We start from the raw sequence: 18696 nt of genomic DNA, 5'->3' as shown, positions 1-18696 counted from the left end.
CGAATCTGGCGATCCGATTTCATAACTCGCGTGGGGCCTAGTATGTCATGTCAAAACATTACTAGTTTATTAATTGTAAGATGTCTTCTTCCATTGTCTAACATTATAAAAGCATTGACGGTTGTCGATTAAGAAACGCCTTATCCGTCTGGTCCCATGGTGTAATGGTTAGCACTCTGGACTTTGAATCCAGCGATTCGAGTTCAAATCTCGGTGGGACCTGCAATTTTACTTTCGAGGTATTACTGGTTTCATATTTCCCGGATTATTTCCTTCCATTCTCAAATTTATCGGAGTATCGATGAACAACTTTTAGGAACGAAGCTGCACGTTAGGCCCCATGGTGTTGTAGTTAGCCCTCTGGAGTACGAAATCAGCGATCCAAGTTCGAAACTCGTGGGGGGCCTAGTATGTCATGTCAAGACATTACTAGTTTATTAATTATAAGAGGTTTTCTTCCATTGTTACATTATAAAAACATTGAGGTTTGTCGATTAAGAAAACGCCGTATTCGTCTGGTCCCATGGTGTAATGGTTAGCACTCTGGACTTTGAATCCAGCGATCCGAGTTCAAATTTCGGTGGGACCTGCAAATTTATTTCCGAGGTATTACTGTTTTCATATTTCGCGGATGATTTCCTTCCATTCTCAAACTTATCGGAGTATTGATGAACAACTGGTAGGAACGAAGCTGCACGTTAGGCCCCATGGTGTTGTAGTTAGCCCTCTGGAGTAAGAAATCAGCGAACCTAGTTCATAACTCAGTGGGACCAGGAACTTTAATTTCCCTTTAATAGAAAAATCTTAATTCTCGGATGACTATCTACAAATCTCGAACATTATCGGGCCACTGACGAACATCTATTACGAACTACGCTGTTCATTAGGTCTCATGGTGTAATGGTAAGCACTCTGGACTCCGAATCTGGCGATCCGATTTCATAACTCGCGGGGAGCCTAGTATGTCATGTCAAAACATTACTAGTTTATTAATTGTAAGATGTCTTCTTCCATTGTCAAACATTATAAAAATATTGAGGTTTGTCGATTAAGAAACGCCTTATCCGTCTGGTCCCTTGGTGTAATGGTTAGCACTCTGGGCTTTGAATCCAGCGATCCGAGTTGAAATCTCGGTGGGAACTGCAATTATAATTTCGAGGAAGTACTGGTTTCATATTTCCCGGATGTTTTCCTTCCATTCTCAAACTTATCGGTGTATCGATGAACATCTGGTAGGAACGAAGCTGCACGTTAGGCCCCATGGTGTTGTAGTTTGCCCTCTGTGGTACGAAATTGTAAGATGTTTTCTTCCATTGTCAAACATCATAAAAACATTGACGATTGTCGATTAAGAAACGCGTTATCCGTCTGGTCTCATGGTGTAATGGTTAGCACTCTGGGCTTTGAATCCAGCGATCCGAGTTCAAGTCTCGGTGGGACCTGTAATTTTCATTTCAAGATATTTCTAGCTTATTAATTGTAATGTGTTTTCTTTCCATTCTCAAATATTATCGAAACTCCGAGGAGCGTCGAGTAGACCAGCGCTGTTTTATAATGTCCCATTTTGTAATGGTAAGCACTCTGGACTCCGAATCTGGCGATCCGATTTCATAACTCGCTTGGGGCCTAGTATGTCATGTCAAAACATTACTAGTTTATTAATTGTAAGATGTCTTCTTCCATTGTCAAACATTATAAAAACATTGAGGGTTGTCGATTAAGAAACGCTTTATCCGTCTGGTCCAATGGTGTAATGGTTAGCACTCTGGGCTTTGAATCCAGCGATCCGAGATCAAATCTCGGTGGGACCTTCAATTATATTTTCGAGGTATAACTGGTTTCATATTTTCCGGATGAATTCCTTCCATTCTCAAACTTATCGGTGTATTGATGAACATCTGGTAGGAACGAAGCTGCACGTTAGGCCCCATGGTGTTGCAGTTAGCACTCTGGACTACGAAATTGTAAGATGTTTTCTTCCATTGTCAAACATTATAAAATCATTGACTGTTGTCGATTAAGAAACAGCTAGTTCGTCTTGTCCCATGGTGTAAACGTTAGCACTCTGGACTTTGAATCCAGCGATCCGAGTTCAAATCTCGGTGGGACCTGCAATTTCATTTCCGAGGTATTACTGTTTTCATATTTCGCGGATGATTTCCTTCCATTCTCAAACTTATCGGAGTATTGATGAACAACTGGTAGGAACGAAGCTGCACGTTAGGCACGTGGTGTTGTAGTTAGCCCTCTGGAGTAAGAAATCAGCGAACCTAGTTCATAACTCAGTGGGACCAGGAACTTTAATTTCCCTTTAATAGAAAAATCTTAATTCTCGGATGACTATCTACAAATCTCGAACATTATCGAGCCACTGACGAACATCTATTACGAACTACGCTGTTCATTAGGTCTCATGGTGTAATGGTAAGCACTCTGGACTCCGAATCTGGCGATCCGATTTCATAACTCGCGGGGAGCCTAGTATGTCATGTCAAAACATTACTAGTTTATTAATTGTAAGATGTCTTCTTCCATTGTCAAACATTATAAAAATATTGAGGTTTGTCGATTAAGAAACGCCTTATCCGTCTGGTCCCTTGGTGTAATGGTTAGCACTCTGGGCTTTGAATCCAGCGATCCGAGTTGAAATCTCGGTGGGAACTGCAATTATAATTTCGAGGAAGTACTGGTTTCATATTTCCCGGATGTTTTCCTTCCATTCTCAAACTTATCGGTGTATCGATGAACATCTGGTAGGAACGAAGCTGCACGTTAGGCCCCATGGTGTTGTAGTTTGCCCTCTGTGGTACGAAATTGTAAGATGTTTTCTTCCATTGTCAAACATCATAAAAACATTGACGATTGTCGATTAAGAAACGCGTTATCCGTCTGGTCTCATGGTGTAATGGTTAGCACTCTGGGCTTTGAATCCAGCGATCCGAGTTCAAGTCTCGGTGGGACCTGTAATTTTCATTTCAAGATATTTCTAGCTTATTAATTGTAATGTGTTTTCTTTCCATTCTCAAATATTATCGAAACTCCGAGGAGCGTCGAGTAGACCAGCGCTGTTTTATAATGTCCCATTTTGTAATGGTAAGCACTCTGGACTCCGAATCTGGCGATCCGATTTCATAACTCGCTTGGGGCCTAGTATGTCATGTCAAAACATTACTAGTTTATTAATTGTAAGATGTCTTCTTCCATTGTCAAACATTATAAAAACATTGAGGGTTGTCGATTAAGAAACGCTTTATCCGTCTGGTCCAATGGTGTAATGGTTAGCACTCTGGGCTTTGAATCCAGCGATCCGAGATCAAATCTCGGTGGGACCTTCAATTATATTTTCGAGGTATAACTGGTTTCATATTTCCCGGATGAATTCCTTCCATTCTCAAACTTATCGGTGTATTGATGAACATCTGGTAGGAACGAAGCTGCACGTTAGGCCCCATGGTGTTGCAGTTAGCACTCTGGACTACGAAATTGTAAGATGTTTTCTTCCATTGTCAAACATTATAAAATCATTGACTGTTGTCGATTAAGAAACAGCTAGTTCGTCTTGTCCCATGGTGTAAACGTTAGCACTCTGGACTTTGAATCCAGCGATCCGAGTTCAAATCTCGGTGGGACCTGCAATTTTATTTCCGAGGTATTACTGTTTTCATATTTCGCGGATGATTTCCTTCCATTCTCAAACTTATCGGAGTATTGATGAACAACTGGTAGGAACGAAGCTGCACGTTAGGCACGTGGTGTTGTAGTTAGCCCTCTGGAGTAAGAAATCAGCGAACCTAGTTCATAACTCAGTGGGACCAGGAACTTTAATTTCCCTTTAATAGAAAAATCTTAATTCTCGGATGACTATCTACAAATCTCGAACATTATCGAGCCACTGACGAACATCTATTACGAACTACGCTGTTCATTAGGTCTCATGGTGTAATGGTAAGCACTCTGGACTCCGAATCTGGCGATCCGATTTCATAACTCGCGGGGAGCCTAGTATGTCATGTCAAAACATTACTAGTTTATTAATTGTAAGATGTCTTCTTCCATTGTCAAACATTATAAAAATATTGAGGTTTGTCGATTAAGAAACGCCTTATCCGTCTGGTCCCTTGGTGTAATGGTTAGCACTCTGGGCTTTGAATCCAGCGATCCGAGTTGAAATCTCGGTGGGAACTGCAATTATAATTTCGAGCAAGTACTGGTTTCATATTTCCCGGATGTTTTCCTTCCATTCTCAAACTTATCGGTGTATCGATGAACATCTGGTAGGAACGAAGCTGCACGTTAGGCCCCATGGTGTTGTAGTTTGCCCTCTGTGGTACGAAATTGTAAGATGTTTTCTTCCATTGTCAAACATTATAAAATCATTGACTGTTGTTGATTAAGAAGCTCCGAATTCGTCTGGTCCCAATGAGTAATGGTTTGCACTCTCGACTTTGAATCCAGCGATCCGAGTTCAATTCTCGGTGGGTCCTGCAATTTTATTTTCGAGGTATTACTGGTTTCATATTTTCCGGATGATCTCCTTCCATTCTCAAATTTATCGGTGTATTGATGAACAACTGGTAGGAACGAAGCTGCACGTTAGGCCCCATGGTGTTGTAGTTAGCCCTCTGAAGTACGAAATCAGCGATCCAACTTCAAAACTCGTGGGAACAGGAGTTTAATTTCCAGTTAATACAAAATTCTTAATTCATCATCATCATCATCATCTGTTTACCCTCCAGGTTCGGTTTTTCCCTCGGACGTTGCGAGGGATCCCACCTCTACCGCCTCAAGGGCAGTGTCCTGGAGCTTCAGACTCTTGGGCGGGGATACAACTGGGGAGTATGACCAGTACCTCGCCCAGGCGGCCTCACCTGCAATGCTGAACAGGGGCCTTGTGGAGGGATTGGAAGATTGGAAGGGATAGGCAAGGAAGAGGGAAGGAAGCGGCCGTGGCCTTAAGTTAGGTACCATCCCGGCATTCGCCTGGAGGAGAAGTGGGAAACCACGGAAAACCACTTCCAGGATGGCTGAGGTGGGAATCGAACCCACCTCTACTCAGTTGACCTCCCGAGGCTGAGTGGACCCCGTTCCAGCCCTCGTACCACTTTTCAAATTGCGTGGTAGAGCCGGGAATCGAACCCGGACCTCCGGGGGTGGCAGCTAATCACGCTAACCACTACACCACAGAGGCGGACCAAAATTCTTAATTCTCGGATGATTATCTACAAATCTCCAACATTATCGGGCCACTGACGAACATCTATTACGAAATGAGCTGATCGATAGGTCTCATGGTGTAATGGTTAGCACTCTGGACTCTGAATCCAGCGATCCGAGTTCAAATCTCGGTGGGACCTGTTATTTTCATTTCAAGATATTTCTAGCTTATTAATTGTAGGGTATTTTCCTTCCATTCTCAAACATTATCGAAACTCCGAGGAGCGTCGAGTAGAAACAGCGCAGTTTGTAATGTCCCATGGTGTAATGGTAAGCACTCTGGACTCCGAATCTGGCGATCCGATTTCATAACTCGCGGGGGGCCTAGTAGGTCATGTCAAAACATTACTAGTTTATAAATTGTAAGATGTCTTCTTCCATTGTCAAACATTATAAAAACATTGAGGGTTGTCGATTAAGAAACGCCTTAACCGTCTGGTCCCATGGTGTAATGGTTAGCACTCTGGACTTTGAATCCAGCAATCCGAGTTCGAATCTCGGTGGGACCTGTAATTTTCATCTCAAGATATTTCTAGCTTATTAATTGTAGGGTGTTTTCTTTCCATTCTCAAACATTATCGAAACTGCGAGGAGCGTCGAGTAGAAGCAGCGCAGTTTGTAAAGTCTCACGATGTAACGTTTTTAGCACTCCGGACTCTGAATCCAACGTTCCGAGTTCAAATATCAGTGGGAACTGCAATGTTACTTTCGAGGTATTACTGGTTTTATATTTCTCGGATGTTTTCCTTCCATTCTCAAACATTAGCGGGACACTGAAGAACATCTAGTATGAACCGCGCTGCCGTTGATGTCCCATGGTGTAATGGTTATCTCTCTGAACTCAGAATAGAGCGATTCGTGTTCAAATTTCTGTGCGACATGTTTTTTCACTTCTATATATTCTGCTTAACTCCGCCTCAATGGCAGTGTCCTGTGCGTCAGACTCGTTGACGGAGGATACAACTGGGGAAGTTGTCCAGTACTTCGTCTAGGCGGGCTCACCTGCAATGCTGAACAGAGGCCGTGTGGGGGGATGGGATTAAGGGTTGGACAGGGAAATGGGAAGGAATCGGCCGTGGCCTTAAGTTAGACACCATCCGGCATTTTCATGGAGGAGAATTGGGAATCCACAGAAAACCACTTGCAGGATGGCTTGGGTGGGAATCGCACCCACCTCTACTCAGTTGACCTCCCGAAGCTAAGTGGACCCCTTTCCACCCCTCGTAAAACTTTTTCAAACTTCGTGGCAGATGCGGCAATCGATCCCCGGCCTCTGTGGTGGCAGCTAATCACACTAACCAGTACACCACAAAGGCGGTCATCCAGTTATTACTAGTTTATTAAGTCTAGGACGTTTTCTTTCCCTTCTGAAACATTATCGAAACACCGACGAGCGTCGAGTAGACCAGCGCTGTTTGTAATGTCCCATGGTGTACTGGTTTTAGCACTCTGGATAAGATCTGCCACTCGCTAAATGAGGCTACAAGGTTATTATTTTTATTCTTATTATTAATTCTTTCATTTTTTTTCCTTAATCTGTTTACCCTCCAGGATCGGTTTTTCCATCGGACTCAGCGGTGGCGTGCCAGATGGGAGCGTGCCGCATGCGACCCCTGCCACTAGCGACCGCCTAATCTGTAACCGTGCCGGATGCGACCGGCGTTGGCAAGCAAATTGTCATTTGAAAAGCTTTGTCATCACCCAAGATAAGGTAAGCTAAATCAGAGCCAGATTAGAAAAATAGCCAAAAATTCAGAACACTGCTTACGGGGTAGGGAATGAAATTTTCTTTGTTCTATTCAACTACTAAACCGCAAACTATGCACAACATTAATGTACACCGAATTACTTATCGGGAAATACAACATATACAGCTCGTTAAGGAGAACAATTCGAACGATTGCATGAAAGGCTCACAGATAATAACGAATGAGTACATTTCTTACGAAATTTCGAGGTATTAAGCTACAGGTTTAATATTTCTCGGATGATATCCTTCCATTCTCAAAAATTATCAGAACACAGACCAGCGTCTAGTAGGACCAGCGTAATTCGTAAGGTCACATGTTGTAATGGTTAGCACGCTTTACTCCGAAAGCAGCGATCCTTTTTCAAATCTCCGTGGGACCTAAAATTGCCATTTCAATATATTACTAGTTTATTAATTGTAGGATGTTTCCTTTGCATTGTGAAACATTATCGAAGAACTTTGAGTGTCGACTAGGAACTGCCGTAATCATCAGGTCCCGTGGTGTACTGGTTAGCACTCTGGACTCCGAATCTGGCGATCCGATTTCAAACCTCGTGGGGGGCCTAGTATGTCATGTCAAAACATTACAATTTTATTAATTGTAAGATGTTTTCTTCCATTGTCAAACATCATAAAAACATTGACGATTGTCGATTAAGAAACGCGTTATCCGTCTGGTCTCATGGTGTAATGGTTAGCACTCTGGGCTTTGAATCCAGCTATCCAAGTTCAAATCTGGGTGGGCCCTTCAATTATATTTTCGAGGTATTACTGGTTTCATATTTCCCGGATGATTTCCTTCCATTCTCAAACTTATAGGAGTATTGATGAACATCTGGTAGGAACGAAGCTGCACGTTAGGCCCCATGGTGTTGCAGTTAGCACTCTGGACTACGAAATTGTAAGTTGTTTTCTTCCATTGTCAAACATTATAAAATCATTGACTGTTGTCGATTAAGAGCAGCTAGTTCGTCTGGTCCCATGGTGTAATGGTTAGCACTCTGGACTTTGAATCCAGCGATCCGAGTTCAAATCTCGGTGGGACCTGCAATTTTACTTCCGAGGTATTATTGGTTTCATATTTCCCGGATTATTTCCTTCCATTCTCAAATTTATCGGAGTATTGATGAACAACTTGTAGGAACGAAGCTGCACGTTAGCCCCATGGTGTTGTAGTTAGCCCTCTGGAGTAAGAAATCAGCGAACCTAGTTCATAACTCAGTGGGACCAGGAACTTTAAATTCCCTTTAATACAAAAATCTCAATTCTCGGATGATTATCTACAAATCTCGAACATTATCGGGCCACTGACGAACATCTATTACGAACTACGCTGTTCATAAGGTCTCATGATGTAATGGTTAGCACTCTGGACTCTGAATCCAGCGATACGAGTTCTGATCTCGGTGGGACCTGTAATTTTCATTTCAAGATATTTCTAGCTTATTAATTGTAGGGTGTATTCTTTCCAATCTCAAACATTATCGAAACTCCGAGGAGCGTCGAGTAGACCAGCGCTGTTTTATAATGTCCCATGGTGTAATGGTAAGCACTCTGGACTCCGAATCTGGCGATCCGATTTCATAACTCGCGTGGGGCCTAGTATGTCATGTCAAAACATTACTAGTTTATTAATTGTAAGATGTCTTCTTCCATTGTCAAACATTATAAAAACATTGAGGGTTGTCGATTAAGATCCGCTTTATACGTTTGGTCCCATGGTGTAATGGTTAGCACTTTGGGCGTTGAATCCAGCGATCCGAGTTCAAATCTTGGTGAGAACTGCAATTATAATTTCGAGGAAGTACTGGTTTCATATTTCCCGGATGAATTCCTTCCATTCTCAAACTTATCGGTGTATTGATGAACATCTGGTAGGAACGAAGCTGCACGTTAGGCCCCATGGTGTTGCAGTTAGCACTCTGGAGTACGAAATTGTAAGATATTTTCTTCCATTGTCAAACATTATGAAATCATTGACTGCTGTCGATTAAGCAGCATGCATTCCGCCTGGTCCCATGGTGTAATGGTTAGCACTCTGGACTTTGAATCCAGCGATCCGAGTTCAAGTCTCGGTGGGACCTGTAATTTTCATTTCAAGATATTTCTAGCTTATTAATTGTAATGTGTTTTCTTTCCATTCTCAAACATTATCGAAACTCCGAGGAGCGTCGAGTAGACCAGCGCTGTTTTATAATGTCCCATGGTGTAATGGTAAGCACTCTGGACTCCGAATCTGGCGATCCGATTTCATAACTCGCGTGGGGCCTAGTATGTCATGTCAAAACATTACTAGTTTATTAATTGTAAGATGTCTTCTTCCATTGTCAAACATTATAAAAACATTGAGGGTTGTCGATTAAGAAACGCTTTATCCGTCTGGTCCAATGGTGTAATGGTTAGCACTCTGGGCTTTGAATCCAGCGATCCGAGATCAAATCTCGGTGGGACCTTCAATTATATTTTCGAGGTATAACTGGTTTCATATTTCCCGGATGATTTCTTTCCATTCTTATCTTATCGGTGTATTGATGAACATCTGGTAGGAACGAAGCTGCACGTTAGGCCCCATGGTGTTGCAGTTAGCACTCTGGACTACGAAATTGTAAGGTGTTTTCTTCCATTGTCAAACATTATAAAATCATTGACTGTTGTCGATTAAGAAACAGCTAGTTCGTCTTGTCCCATGGTGTAATGGTTAGCACTCTGGACTTTGAATCCAGCGATCCGAGTTCAAATCTCGGTGGGACCTGCAATTTTATTTCCGAGGTATTACTGTTTTCATATTTCGCGGATGATTTCCTTCCATTCTCAAACTTATCGGAGTATTGATGAACAACTGGTAGGAACGAAGCTGCACGTTAGGCCCCATGGTGTTGTAGTTTGCCCTCTGTGGTACGAAATTGTAAGATGTTTTCTTCCATTGTCAAACATCATAAAAACATTGACGATTGTCGATTAAGAAACGCGTTATCCGTCTGGTCTCATGGTGTAATGGTTAGCACTCTGGGCTTTGAATCCAGCGATCCGAGTTCAAATCTCGGTGGGACCTGTAATTTTACTTCCGAGGTATTACTGGTTTCATATTTTCCGGATTATTTCCTTCCATGCTCAAATTTATCGGAGTATCGATGAACAACTTTTAGGAACGAAGCTGCACGTTAGGCCCCATGGTGTTGTAGTTAGCCCTCTGGAGTACGAAATCAGCGATCCAAGTTCAAAACTCGTGGGGGGCCTAGTATGTCATGTCAAGACATTACTCATCATCATCAGGCTCGGTTTTTCCCTCGGACTTAGCGAGGGATCCCACCTCTACCGCCTCAAGGGCAGTGTCCTGGAGCTTCAGACTCTTGGTCGAGGGATACAACTGGGGAGTATGACCAGTACCTCGCCCAGGCGGCCTCACCTGCTATGCTGAACAGGGGCCTTGTGGAGGGATGGGAAGATTGGATGGGATAGGCAAGGAAGAGGGAAGGAAACGGCCGTGGCCTTAAGTTAGGTACCATCCCGGCATTCGCCTGGAGGAGAAGTGGGAAACCACGGAAAACCACTTCCAGGATGGCTGAGGTGGGAATCGAACCCACCTCTACTCAGTTGACCTCCCGAGGCTGAGTGGACCCCGTTCCAGCCCTCGTACCACTTTTCAAATTTCGTGGCAGAGCCGGGAATCGAACCCGGACCTCCGGGGGTGGCAGCTAATCACGCTAACCACTACACCACAGAGGCGGACTAAGACATTACTAATTTATTAATTATAAGAGGTTTTCTTCCATAGTTACAATATAAAAACATTGAGGGTTGTCGATTAAGAAAACGCGTAATCGTCTGGTCCCATGGTGTAATGGTTAGCACTCTGGGCTTTGAATCCAGCAATCCGAGTTCAAATCTCGTTGGGAACTGCAATTATAATTTCGAGGAAGTACTGGTTTCATATTTCCCGGATGTATTCCTTCCATTCTCAAACTTATCGGTGTATCGATGAACATCTGGTAGGAACGAAACTGCACGTTAGGCCCCATGGTGTTGTAGTTAGCCCTCTGGGGTACGAAATTGTAACATGTTTTCTTCCATTATCAAACATTATAAAATCATTGACTGTTGTTGATTAAGAAGCACCGAATTCGTTTGGTCCCAATGAGTAACGGGTTGCACTCTGGACTTTGAATCCAGCGATCCGAGTTCAATTCTCGGTGGGTCCTGCAATTTTATTTTCGACGTATTACTGGTTTCATATTTCCCGGATGATTTCCTTCCATTCTCCATCTTATCGGTGTATTGATGAACATCTGGTAGGAACGAAGCTGCACGTTAGGCCCCATGCTGTTGTAGTTAGCCCTCTGGAGTACGAAATCAGCGATCCAAGTTCAAAACTCGTGGGACCAGGAACTTTAATTTCCAGTTAATACAAAAATCTTAATTCTCGGATGATTATCCACAAATCTCAAACATTATCGGGCCACTGACGAACATCCATTACGAACTGCGCTGTTCGTTAGGTCTCATGCTGTAATGGTTAGCACTCTGGACTCTGAATCCAGCGATCCGAGTTCAAATCTCGGTGGGACCTGTAATTTTCATTTCAAGATATTTCTAGCTTATTAATTGTAGGGTGTTTTCTTTCCATTCTCAAACATTATCGAAATTCCGAGGAGCGTCGAGTAGACCAGCGCAGTTTGTAATGTCCCATGGTGTAATGGTAAGCACTCTGGACTCCGAATCTGGCGATCCGATTTCATAACTCACGGGGGGCCTAGTATGTCATGTCAAAACATTACTAGTTTATAAATTGTAAGATGTCTTCTTCCATAGTCAAACATTATAAAAACATTGAGTGTTGTCGATTAAGAAACGCCTTATCCGTCTGGTCCCATGGTGTAATGGTTAGCACTCTGGACTCTGAATCCAGCGATCCGAGTTCAAATCTCCGTGGGACCTGTAATTTTCATCTCAAGATATTTCTAGCTTATTAATTGTAGGGTGTTTTCTTTCCATTCTCAAATATTATCGAAACTGCGAGGAGCGTCGGGTAGAAACAGCGCAGTTTGTAAAGTCTCACGATGTAAAGTTTTTAGCACTCCGGACTCTGAATACAACGTTCCGAGTTCAAATATCAGTGGGACCTGCAATGTTAATTTCGAGGTATTACTGGTTTTATATTTCTCGGATGTTTTCCTTCCATTCTCAAACATTAGCGGGACACTGAAGAACATCTAGTATGAACCGCGCTGCCGTTGAAGTCCCATGGTGTAATGGTTATCTCTCTGAACTCTGAATAGAGCGATTCGTGTTCAAATTTCTGTGCGACATGTTTTTTTCACTTCTATATATTCTGCTTAACTCCGCCTCAATGGCAGTGTCCTGTGCGTCAGACTCGTTGACGGAGGATACAACTGGGGAAGTTGTCCAGTACTTCGTCTAGGCGGGCTCACCTGCAATGCTGAACAGAGGCCGTGTGGGGGGATGGGATTAAGGGTTGGACGGGGAAGTGGGAGGAATCGGCCGTGGCCTTAAGTTAGGTACCATCCGGCATTTTCATGGAGGAGAATTGGGAATCCACAGAAAACCACTTGCAGGATGGCTTGGGTGGGAATCGCACCCACCTCTACTCAGTTGACCTCCCGAAGCTAAGTGGACCCCTTTCCACCCCTCGTAAAACTTTCAAACTTCGTGGCAGATGCGGCAATCGATCCCCGGCCTCTGGGGTGGCAGCTTTTCACACTAACCAGTACACCACAAAGGCGGTCATCCAGTTATTACTAGTTTATTAAGTCTAGGACGTTTTCTTTCCCTTCTGAAACATTATCGAAACACCGACGAGCGTCGAGTAGACCAGCGCTGTTTGTAATGTCCCATGGTGTACTGGTTTTTAACACTCTGGATAAGATCTGCCACTCGCTAAATGAGGCTATAGGGTTATTATTCTTATTCTTATTATTAATTCTTTCATTCTTTTTTCCTTAATCTGTTTACCCTTCAGGATCGGTTTTTCCATCGGACTCAGCGGTGGCGTGCCAGATGGGAGCGTGCCGCATGCGACCCGCGCCACTAGCGACCGCCTAATCTGTAACCGTGCCGGATGCGACCGGCGTTGGCAAGCAAATTGTCATTTGAAAAGCTTTGTCATCAACCAAGATAAGGTAAGCTAAATCAGAGTCAGAAAAAGTTAGAAAAATAGCCAAAAATTCAGAACACTGCTTACGGGGTAGAGAATGAAATTTTCTTTCTTCTATTCAACTACTAAACCGCAAACTATGCACAACATTAATGTACACTGAATTACTTATCGGGAAATACAACATATACAGCTCGTTAAGGAGAACAATTCGAACGATTGCATGAAAGGCTCACAGATAATAACGAATGAGTACATTTCATACGAAATCTCGAGGTATTAGGCTACTTGTTTAATATTTCTCGGATGATATCCTTCCATTCTCAAAAATTATCAGAACACAGACCAGCGTCTAGTAGGACCAGCGTAATTCGTAAGGTCACATGTTGTAATGGTTAGCACGCTTTACTCCGAATGCAGAGATCCTTTTTCAAATCTCCGTGGGACCTAAAATTGCCATTTCAATATATTACTAGTTTATTAATTGTGGGATGTTTCCTTTGCATTGTGAAACATTATCGAAGAACTTTGAGTGTCGACTAGGAACTGCCGTAATCATCAGGTCCCGTGGTGTACTGGTTAGCACTCTGGACTCCGAATCTGGCGATCCGATTTCAAACCTCGCGGGGGGCCTAGTATGTCGTGTCAAAACATTACAATTTTATTAATTGTAAGATGTTTTCTTCCATTGTCAAACATCATAAAAACATTGACGATTGTCGATTAAGAAACGCATTATCCGTCTGGTCTCATGGTGTAATGGTTAGCACTCTTGTCTTTGAATCCAGCGATCCAAGTTCAAATCTCGGTGGGCCCTTCAATTATATTTTCGAGGTATTACTGGTTTCATATTTCCCGGATGATTTCCTTCCATTCTCAAACTTATAGGAGTATTGATGAACATCTGGTAGGAACGAAGCTGCACGTTATGCCCCATGGTGTTGCAGTTAGCACTCTGGACTACGAAATTGTAAGATGTTTTCTTCCATTGTCAAACATTATAAAATCATTGACTGTTGTCGATTAATAAACAGGTAGTTCGTCTGGTCCCATGGTGTAATGGTTAGCAGTCTGGACTTTGAATCCAGCGATCCGAGTTCAAATCTCGGTGGGACCTGCAATTTTACTTCCGAGGTATTACTGGTTTCATATTTCCCGGATTATTTCCTTCCATTTTCAAATTTATCGGAGTATTGATGAACAACTGGTAGGAACGAAGCTGCACGTTAGGCCCCATGGTGTTGTAGTTAGCCCTCTGGAGTACGAAATTGTAAGATGTTTTCTTCAATTGTCAAACATTATGAAAACATTGACTGTTGTCGATTAAGAAACAGCTATTTCGTCTGGTCCCATGGTGTAATGGTTAGCAGTCTGGACTTTGAATCCAGCGATCCTAGTTCAAATATCGGTGGGACCTGCAATTTGATTTTCGTGGTATTACTGGTTTCATATTTCGCGGATGATTTCCTTCCATTCTCATACTTATAGGAGTATTGATGAACAACTGGTAGGAACGAAGCTGCACGTTAGGCCCCATGGTGTTGTAGTTAGCCCTCTGGAGTAAGAAATCAGCGAAGCTAGTTCATAACTCAGTGGGACCAGGAACTTTAATTTCCCTTTAATACAAAAATCTTAATTCTCTGATGATTATCTACAAATCTCGAACATTATCGGGCCACTGACGAACATCTATTACGAACTACGGTGTTCATTATGTCTCATGGTGTAATGGTTAGCACTCTGGACTCTGAATCCAGCGATCCGAGTTCAAATCTCGGTGGGACCTGTAATTTTCATTTCAAGATATTTCTAGCTTATTAATTGTAGGGTGTTTTCTTTCCATTCTCAAACATTATCGAAACTCCGAGGAGCGTCGAGTAGACCAGCGCTGTTTGTAATGTCCCATGGTGTAATGGTAAGCACTCTGGACTCCGAATCTGGCGATCCGATTTCATAAATCGCGTGGGGCCTAGTATGTCATGTCAAAACGTTACTAGTTTATTAATTGTAAGATGTCTTCTTCCATTGTCAAACATTATAAAAACATTGAGGGTTGTCGATTAAGAACCGCCTTGTCCGACTGGTCCCATGGTGTAATGGTTAGCACTCTGGGCTTTGAATCCAGCGATCCGAGTTCAAATCTCGGTGGGAACTGGAATTATAATTTCGAGGAAGTACTGGTTTCATATTTCCCGGATGAATTCCTTCTATTCTCCATCTTATCGGTGTATTGATGAACATCTGGTATGAACGAAGCTGCACGTTAGGCCCCATGCTGTTGTAGTTAGCCCTCTGGGGTACGAAATTGTAAGATGATTTCTTCCATTATCAAACATTATAAAATCATTGACTGTTGTTGATTAAGAAGCACCGAATTCGTCTGGTCCCAATGAGTAGTGGTTTGCACTCTGGACTCTGAATCCAGCGATCCGAGTTCAAATCTCGGTGGGACCTGTAGTTTTCATCTCAAGATATTTCTAACTTATTAAGTGTAGGGTGTTTTCTTTCTATTCTCAAACATTATCGAAACTCCGAGGAGCGTCGAGTAGAAACAGCGCAGTTTGTAAAGTCTCACGATGTAACTTTTTTAGCACTCCGGACTCTGAATCCAACGTTCCGAGTTCAAATATCGGTGGGACCTGCAATGTTAATTTCGAGGTATTACTGGTTTTATATTTCTCGGATGTTTTCCTTCCATTCTCAAACATTAGCGGGACACTGAAGAACATCTAGTATGAACCGCGCTGCCGTTGAAGTCCCATGGTGTAATGGTTACCTCTTTGAACACTGAATAGAGCGATTCGTGTTCAAATTTCTGTGTGACATGTGTTTTTCACTTCTATATTTTCTGCTTAACTCCGCCTCAATGGCAGTGTCCTGTGCGTCAGACTCGTTGACGGAGGATACAACTGGGGAAGTTGTCCATTACCTCGTCTAGGCGGGCTCACCTGCAATGCTGAACAGAATCCGTGTGGGGGGATGGGATTAAGGGTTGGACAGGGAAGTGGGAAGGTATCGGCCGTGGACTTAAGTCAGGTACCATCCGGCATTTTCATGGAGGAGAATTGGGAATCCACAGAAAACCGCTTCCAGGATGGCTTGGGTGGGAATCGCACCCACTTCTACTCAGTTGACCTCCCGAAGCTACGTGGACCCCTTTCCACCCCTCGTAAAACTTTTCAAAGTTCGTGGCAGAGCCGAGAATCGAACCCGGGCATCCGGGGGTGGCAGCTAATCACGCTAACCACTACACCACATAGGCGGACAAACGCAAACTATGCACAACATTAATGTACACTGAATTACTTATCGGGAAATACAACATATACAGCTCGTTAAGGAGAACAATTCGAACGATTGCATGAAAGGCTCACAGATAATAACGAATGAGTACATTTCTTACGAAATTAATATTTCTCGGATGATTTCCTTCCATTCTCAAACTTATCGGAGTATTGATGAACATCTGGTAGGAACGAAGCTGCACGTTAGGCCCCATGCTGTTGTAGTTAGCCCTCTGGAGTACGAAATTGTAAGATGTTTTCTTCCATTGTCAAACATTATAAAATCATTTACTGTTGTCGATTAAGAAACAGCTAGCTCGTCTGGTCCCATGGTGTAATGGTTAGCACTCTGGACTTTGAATCCAGCGATCCGAGTTCAAATCTCGGTGGGACCTGCAATTTTACTTTCGAGGTATTACTGGTTTCATATTTCCCGGATTATTTCCTTCCATTCTCAAATTTATCGGAGTATTGATGAACAACTGGTAGGGACGATGCTGAACGTTAGGCCCCATGGTGTTGTAGTTAGCCCTCTGAAGTGCGAAATCAGCTATCCAAGTTCAAAACTCGTGGGGGGCCTAGTATGTCATGTCAAGACATTACTAGTTTATTAATTATAAGAGGATTTCTTCCATTGTCATACATTATAAAAACATTGAGGTTTGTCGATTAAGAAAACGCCGTATCCGCCTGGTCCCATGGTGTAATGGTTAGCGCACTGGGCTTTGAATCCAGCGATCCAAGTTCAAATCTCGGTAGGACCTGCAATTTTATTTTCGAGGTATTACTGGTTTCATATTTCCCGGATGATTTCCTTCCATTCTCCATCTTATCGGTGTATTGATGAACATCTGGTAGGAACGAAGCTGCACGTTAGGCCCCATGCTGTTGTAGTTAGCCCTCTGGAGTACGAAATTGTAAGATGTTTTCTTCCATTGTCAAACATTATAAAATCATTGACTGTTGTCGATTAAGAAACAGCTAGTTCGTCTGGTCCCATGGTGTAATGGTTAGCGCTCTGGACTTTGAATCCAGCGATCCGAGTTCAAATCTCGTTGGGACCTGCAATTTTACTTTCGAGGTATTACTGGTTTCATATTTCCCGGATTATTTCCTTCCATTCTCAAATTTATCGGAGTATTGATGAACAACTGGTAGGGACGATGCTGAACGTTAGGCACCATGGTGTTGTAGTTAGCCCTCTGAAGTGCGAAATCAGCTATCCAAGTTCAAAACTCGTGGGGGGCCTAGTATGTCATGTCAAGACATTACTAGTTTATTAATTATAAGAGGTTTTCTTCCATTGTCATACATTATAAAAACATTGAGGGTTGTCGATTAAGAAAACGCCGTATCCGCCTGGTCCCATGGTGTAATGGTTAGCACACTGGGCTTTGAATCCAGCGATCCAAGTTCAAATCTCTGTGGGACCTGCAATTTTATTTTCGAAGTATTACTGGTTTCATATTTCCCGGATGATTTCCTTCCATTCTCCATCTTATCGGTGTATTGATGAACATCTGGTAGGAACGAAGCTGCACGTTAGGCCCCATGCTGTAGTAGTTAGCCCTCTGGAGTACGAAATTGTAAGATGTTTTCTTCCATTGTCAAACATTATGAAAGCATTGACTGTTGTCGATTAAGAAGCAGCTGGTTCGTCTCGTTCCATGGTGTAATGGTTAGCACTCTGGACTTTGAATCCAGCGATCCGAGTTCAAATCTCGGTGGTACCTGCAGTTTTATTCTCGAGGTATTACTGGTTTCATATTTCGCGGATGATTTCCTTCCATTCTCAAACTTATCGGAGTATTGATGAACAACTTGTAGGAACGAAGCTGCACGTTAGGCCCCATGGTGTTGTAGTTAGCATTCTGGAGTAAGAAATCAGCGAACCTAGTTCATAACTCAGTGGGACCAGGAACTTTAATTTCCCTTTAATACAAAAATCTTAATTCTCGGATGATTATCTACAAATCTCGAACATTATCGGGCCACTGACGAACATCTATTACGAACTACGCTGTTCATTAGGCCTCATGGTGTAATGGTAAGCACTCTGGACTCCGAATCTGGCGATCCGATTTCATAACTCGCGGGGGGCCTAGTATGTCATGTCAAAACATTACTAGTTTATTAATTGTAAGATGTCTTCTTCCATTGTCAAACATTATAAAAACATTGAGGGTTGTCGATTAAGAAACGCCTTATCCGTCTGGTCCCATGGTGCAATGGTTAGCACTCTGGGCTTTGAATCCAGCGATCCGAGTTCAAATCTCGGTGGGAACTGCAATTATAATTTCGAGGAAGTACTGGTTTCGTATTCCCCGGATGTATTC

At 42.9% G+C, this 18696-nt stretch overlaps 18 non-coding genes across 18 annotated transcripts; all 18 read left to right on the top strand.

Moving 5' to 3' along the window:
- Positions 1-150: 150 nt before the first annotated feature.
- On the top strand, positions 151-222 carry TRNAQ-UUG (transfer RNA glutamine (anticodon UUG)). The gene has a single exon. It is a non-coding gene; the product is annotated as a tRNA-Gln (tRNA).
- A 295-nt stretch (positions 223-517) lies between these two features.
- On the top strand, positions 518-589 carry TRNAQ-UUG (transfer RNA glutamine (anticodon UUG)). The gene has a single exon. It is a non-coding gene; the product is annotated as a tRNA-Gln (tRNA).
- Positions 590-1370: 781 nt separating this feature from the next.
- On the top strand, positions 1371-1442 carry TRNAQ-UUG (transfer RNA glutamine (anticodon UUG)). The gene has a single exon. It is a non-coding gene; the product is annotated as a tRNA-Gln (tRNA).
- Positions 1443-2891: 1449 nt separating this feature from the next.
- Positions 2892-2963, top strand: TRNAQ-UUG (transfer RNA glutamine (anticodon UUG)). The gene has a single exon. It is a non-coding gene; the product is annotated as a tRNA-Gln (tRNA).
- Positions 2964-5282: 2319 nt separating this feature from the next.
- On the top strand, positions 5283-5354 carry TRNAQ-CUG (transfer RNA glutamine (anticodon CUG)). The gene has a single exon. It is a non-coding gene; the product is annotated as a tRNA-Gln (tRNA).
- A 297-nt stretch (positions 5355-5651) lies between these two features.
- Positions 5652-5723, top strand: TRNAQ-UUG (transfer RNA glutamine (anticodon UUG)). The gene has a single exon. It is a non-coding gene; the product is annotated as a tRNA-Gln (tRNA).
- Positions 5724-7939: 2216 nt separating this feature from the next.
- TRNAQ-UUG (transfer RNA glutamine (anticodon UUG)) lies at positions 7940-8011 on the top strand. Its single transcript has one exon. It is a non-coding gene; the product is annotated as a tRNA-Gln (tRNA).
- A 965-nt stretch (positions 8012-8976) lies between these two features.
- TRNAQ-UUG (transfer RNA glutamine (anticodon UUG)) lies at positions 8977-9048 on the top strand. Its single transcript has one exon. It is a non-coding gene; the product is annotated as a tRNA-Gln (tRNA).
- A 596-nt stretch (positions 9049-9644) lies between these two features.
- Positions 9645-9716, top strand: TRNAQ-UUG (transfer RNA glutamine (anticodon UUG)). The gene has a single exon. It is a non-coding gene; the product is annotated as a tRNA-Gln (tRNA).
- A 228-nt stretch (positions 9717-9944) lies between these two features.
- Positions 9945-10016, top strand: TRNAQ-UUG (transfer RNA glutamine (anticodon UUG)). Its single transcript has one exon. It is a non-coding gene; the product is annotated as a tRNA-Gln (tRNA).
- A 1443-nt stretch (positions 10017-11459) lies between these two features.
- TRNAQ-CUG (transfer RNA glutamine (anticodon CUG)) lies at positions 11460-11531 on the top strand. The gene has a single exon. It is a non-coding gene; the product is annotated as a tRNA-Gln (tRNA).
- A 296-nt stretch (positions 11532-11827) lies between these two features.
- TRNAQ-CUG (transfer RNA glutamine (anticodon CUG)) lies at positions 11828-11899 on the top strand. Its single transcript has one exon. It is a non-coding gene; the product is annotated as a tRNA-Gln (tRNA).
- Positions 11900-14121: 2222 nt separating this feature from the next.
- TRNAQ-UUG (transfer RNA glutamine (anticodon UUG)) lies at positions 14122-14193 on the top strand. Its single transcript has one exon. It is a non-coding gene; the product is annotated as a tRNA-Gln (tRNA).
- Positions 14194-14790: 597 nt separating this feature from the next.
- TRNAQ-CUG (transfer RNA glutamine (anticodon CUG)) lies at positions 14791-14862 on the top strand. Its single transcript has one exon. It is a non-coding gene; the product is annotated as a tRNA-Gln (tRNA).
- A 296-nt stretch (positions 14863-15158) lies between these two features.
- TRNAQ-UUG (transfer RNA glutamine (anticodon UUG)) lies at positions 15159-15230 on the top strand. Its single transcript has one exon. It is a non-coding gene; the product is annotated as a tRNA-Gln (tRNA).
- Positions 15231-16683: 1453 nt separating this feature from the next.
- On the top strand, positions 16684-16755 carry TRNAQ-UUG (transfer RNA glutamine (anticodon UUG)). Its single transcript has one exon. It is a non-coding gene; the product is annotated as a tRNA-Gln (tRNA).
- Positions 16756-17352: 597 nt separating this feature from the next.
- Positions 17353-17424, top strand: TRNAQ-UUG (transfer RNA glutamine (anticodon UUG)). Its single transcript has one exon. It is a non-coding gene; the product is annotated as a tRNA-Gln (tRNA).
- A 1150-nt stretch (positions 17425-18574) lies between these two features.
- On the top strand, positions 18575-18646 carry TRNAQ-UUG (transfer RNA glutamine (anticodon UUG)). Its single transcript has one exon. It is a non-coding gene; the product is annotated as a tRNA-Gln (tRNA).
- The last annotated feature ends 50 nt before the right edge of the window (positions 18647-18696 follow it).

This window comes from Anabrus simplex, chromosome 2 (genome assembly GCF_040414725.1).
Source record: "Anabrus simplex isolate iqAnaSimp1 chromosome 2, ASM4041472v1, whole genome shotgun sequence".
NCBI lineage: Eukaryota > Metazoa > Arthropoda > Insecta > Orthoptera > Tettigoniidae > Anabrus > Anabrus simplex.
Note: the sequence above shows the minus strand (reverse complement) of the source record. Positions and strands in the feature narration are given on the sequence as shown.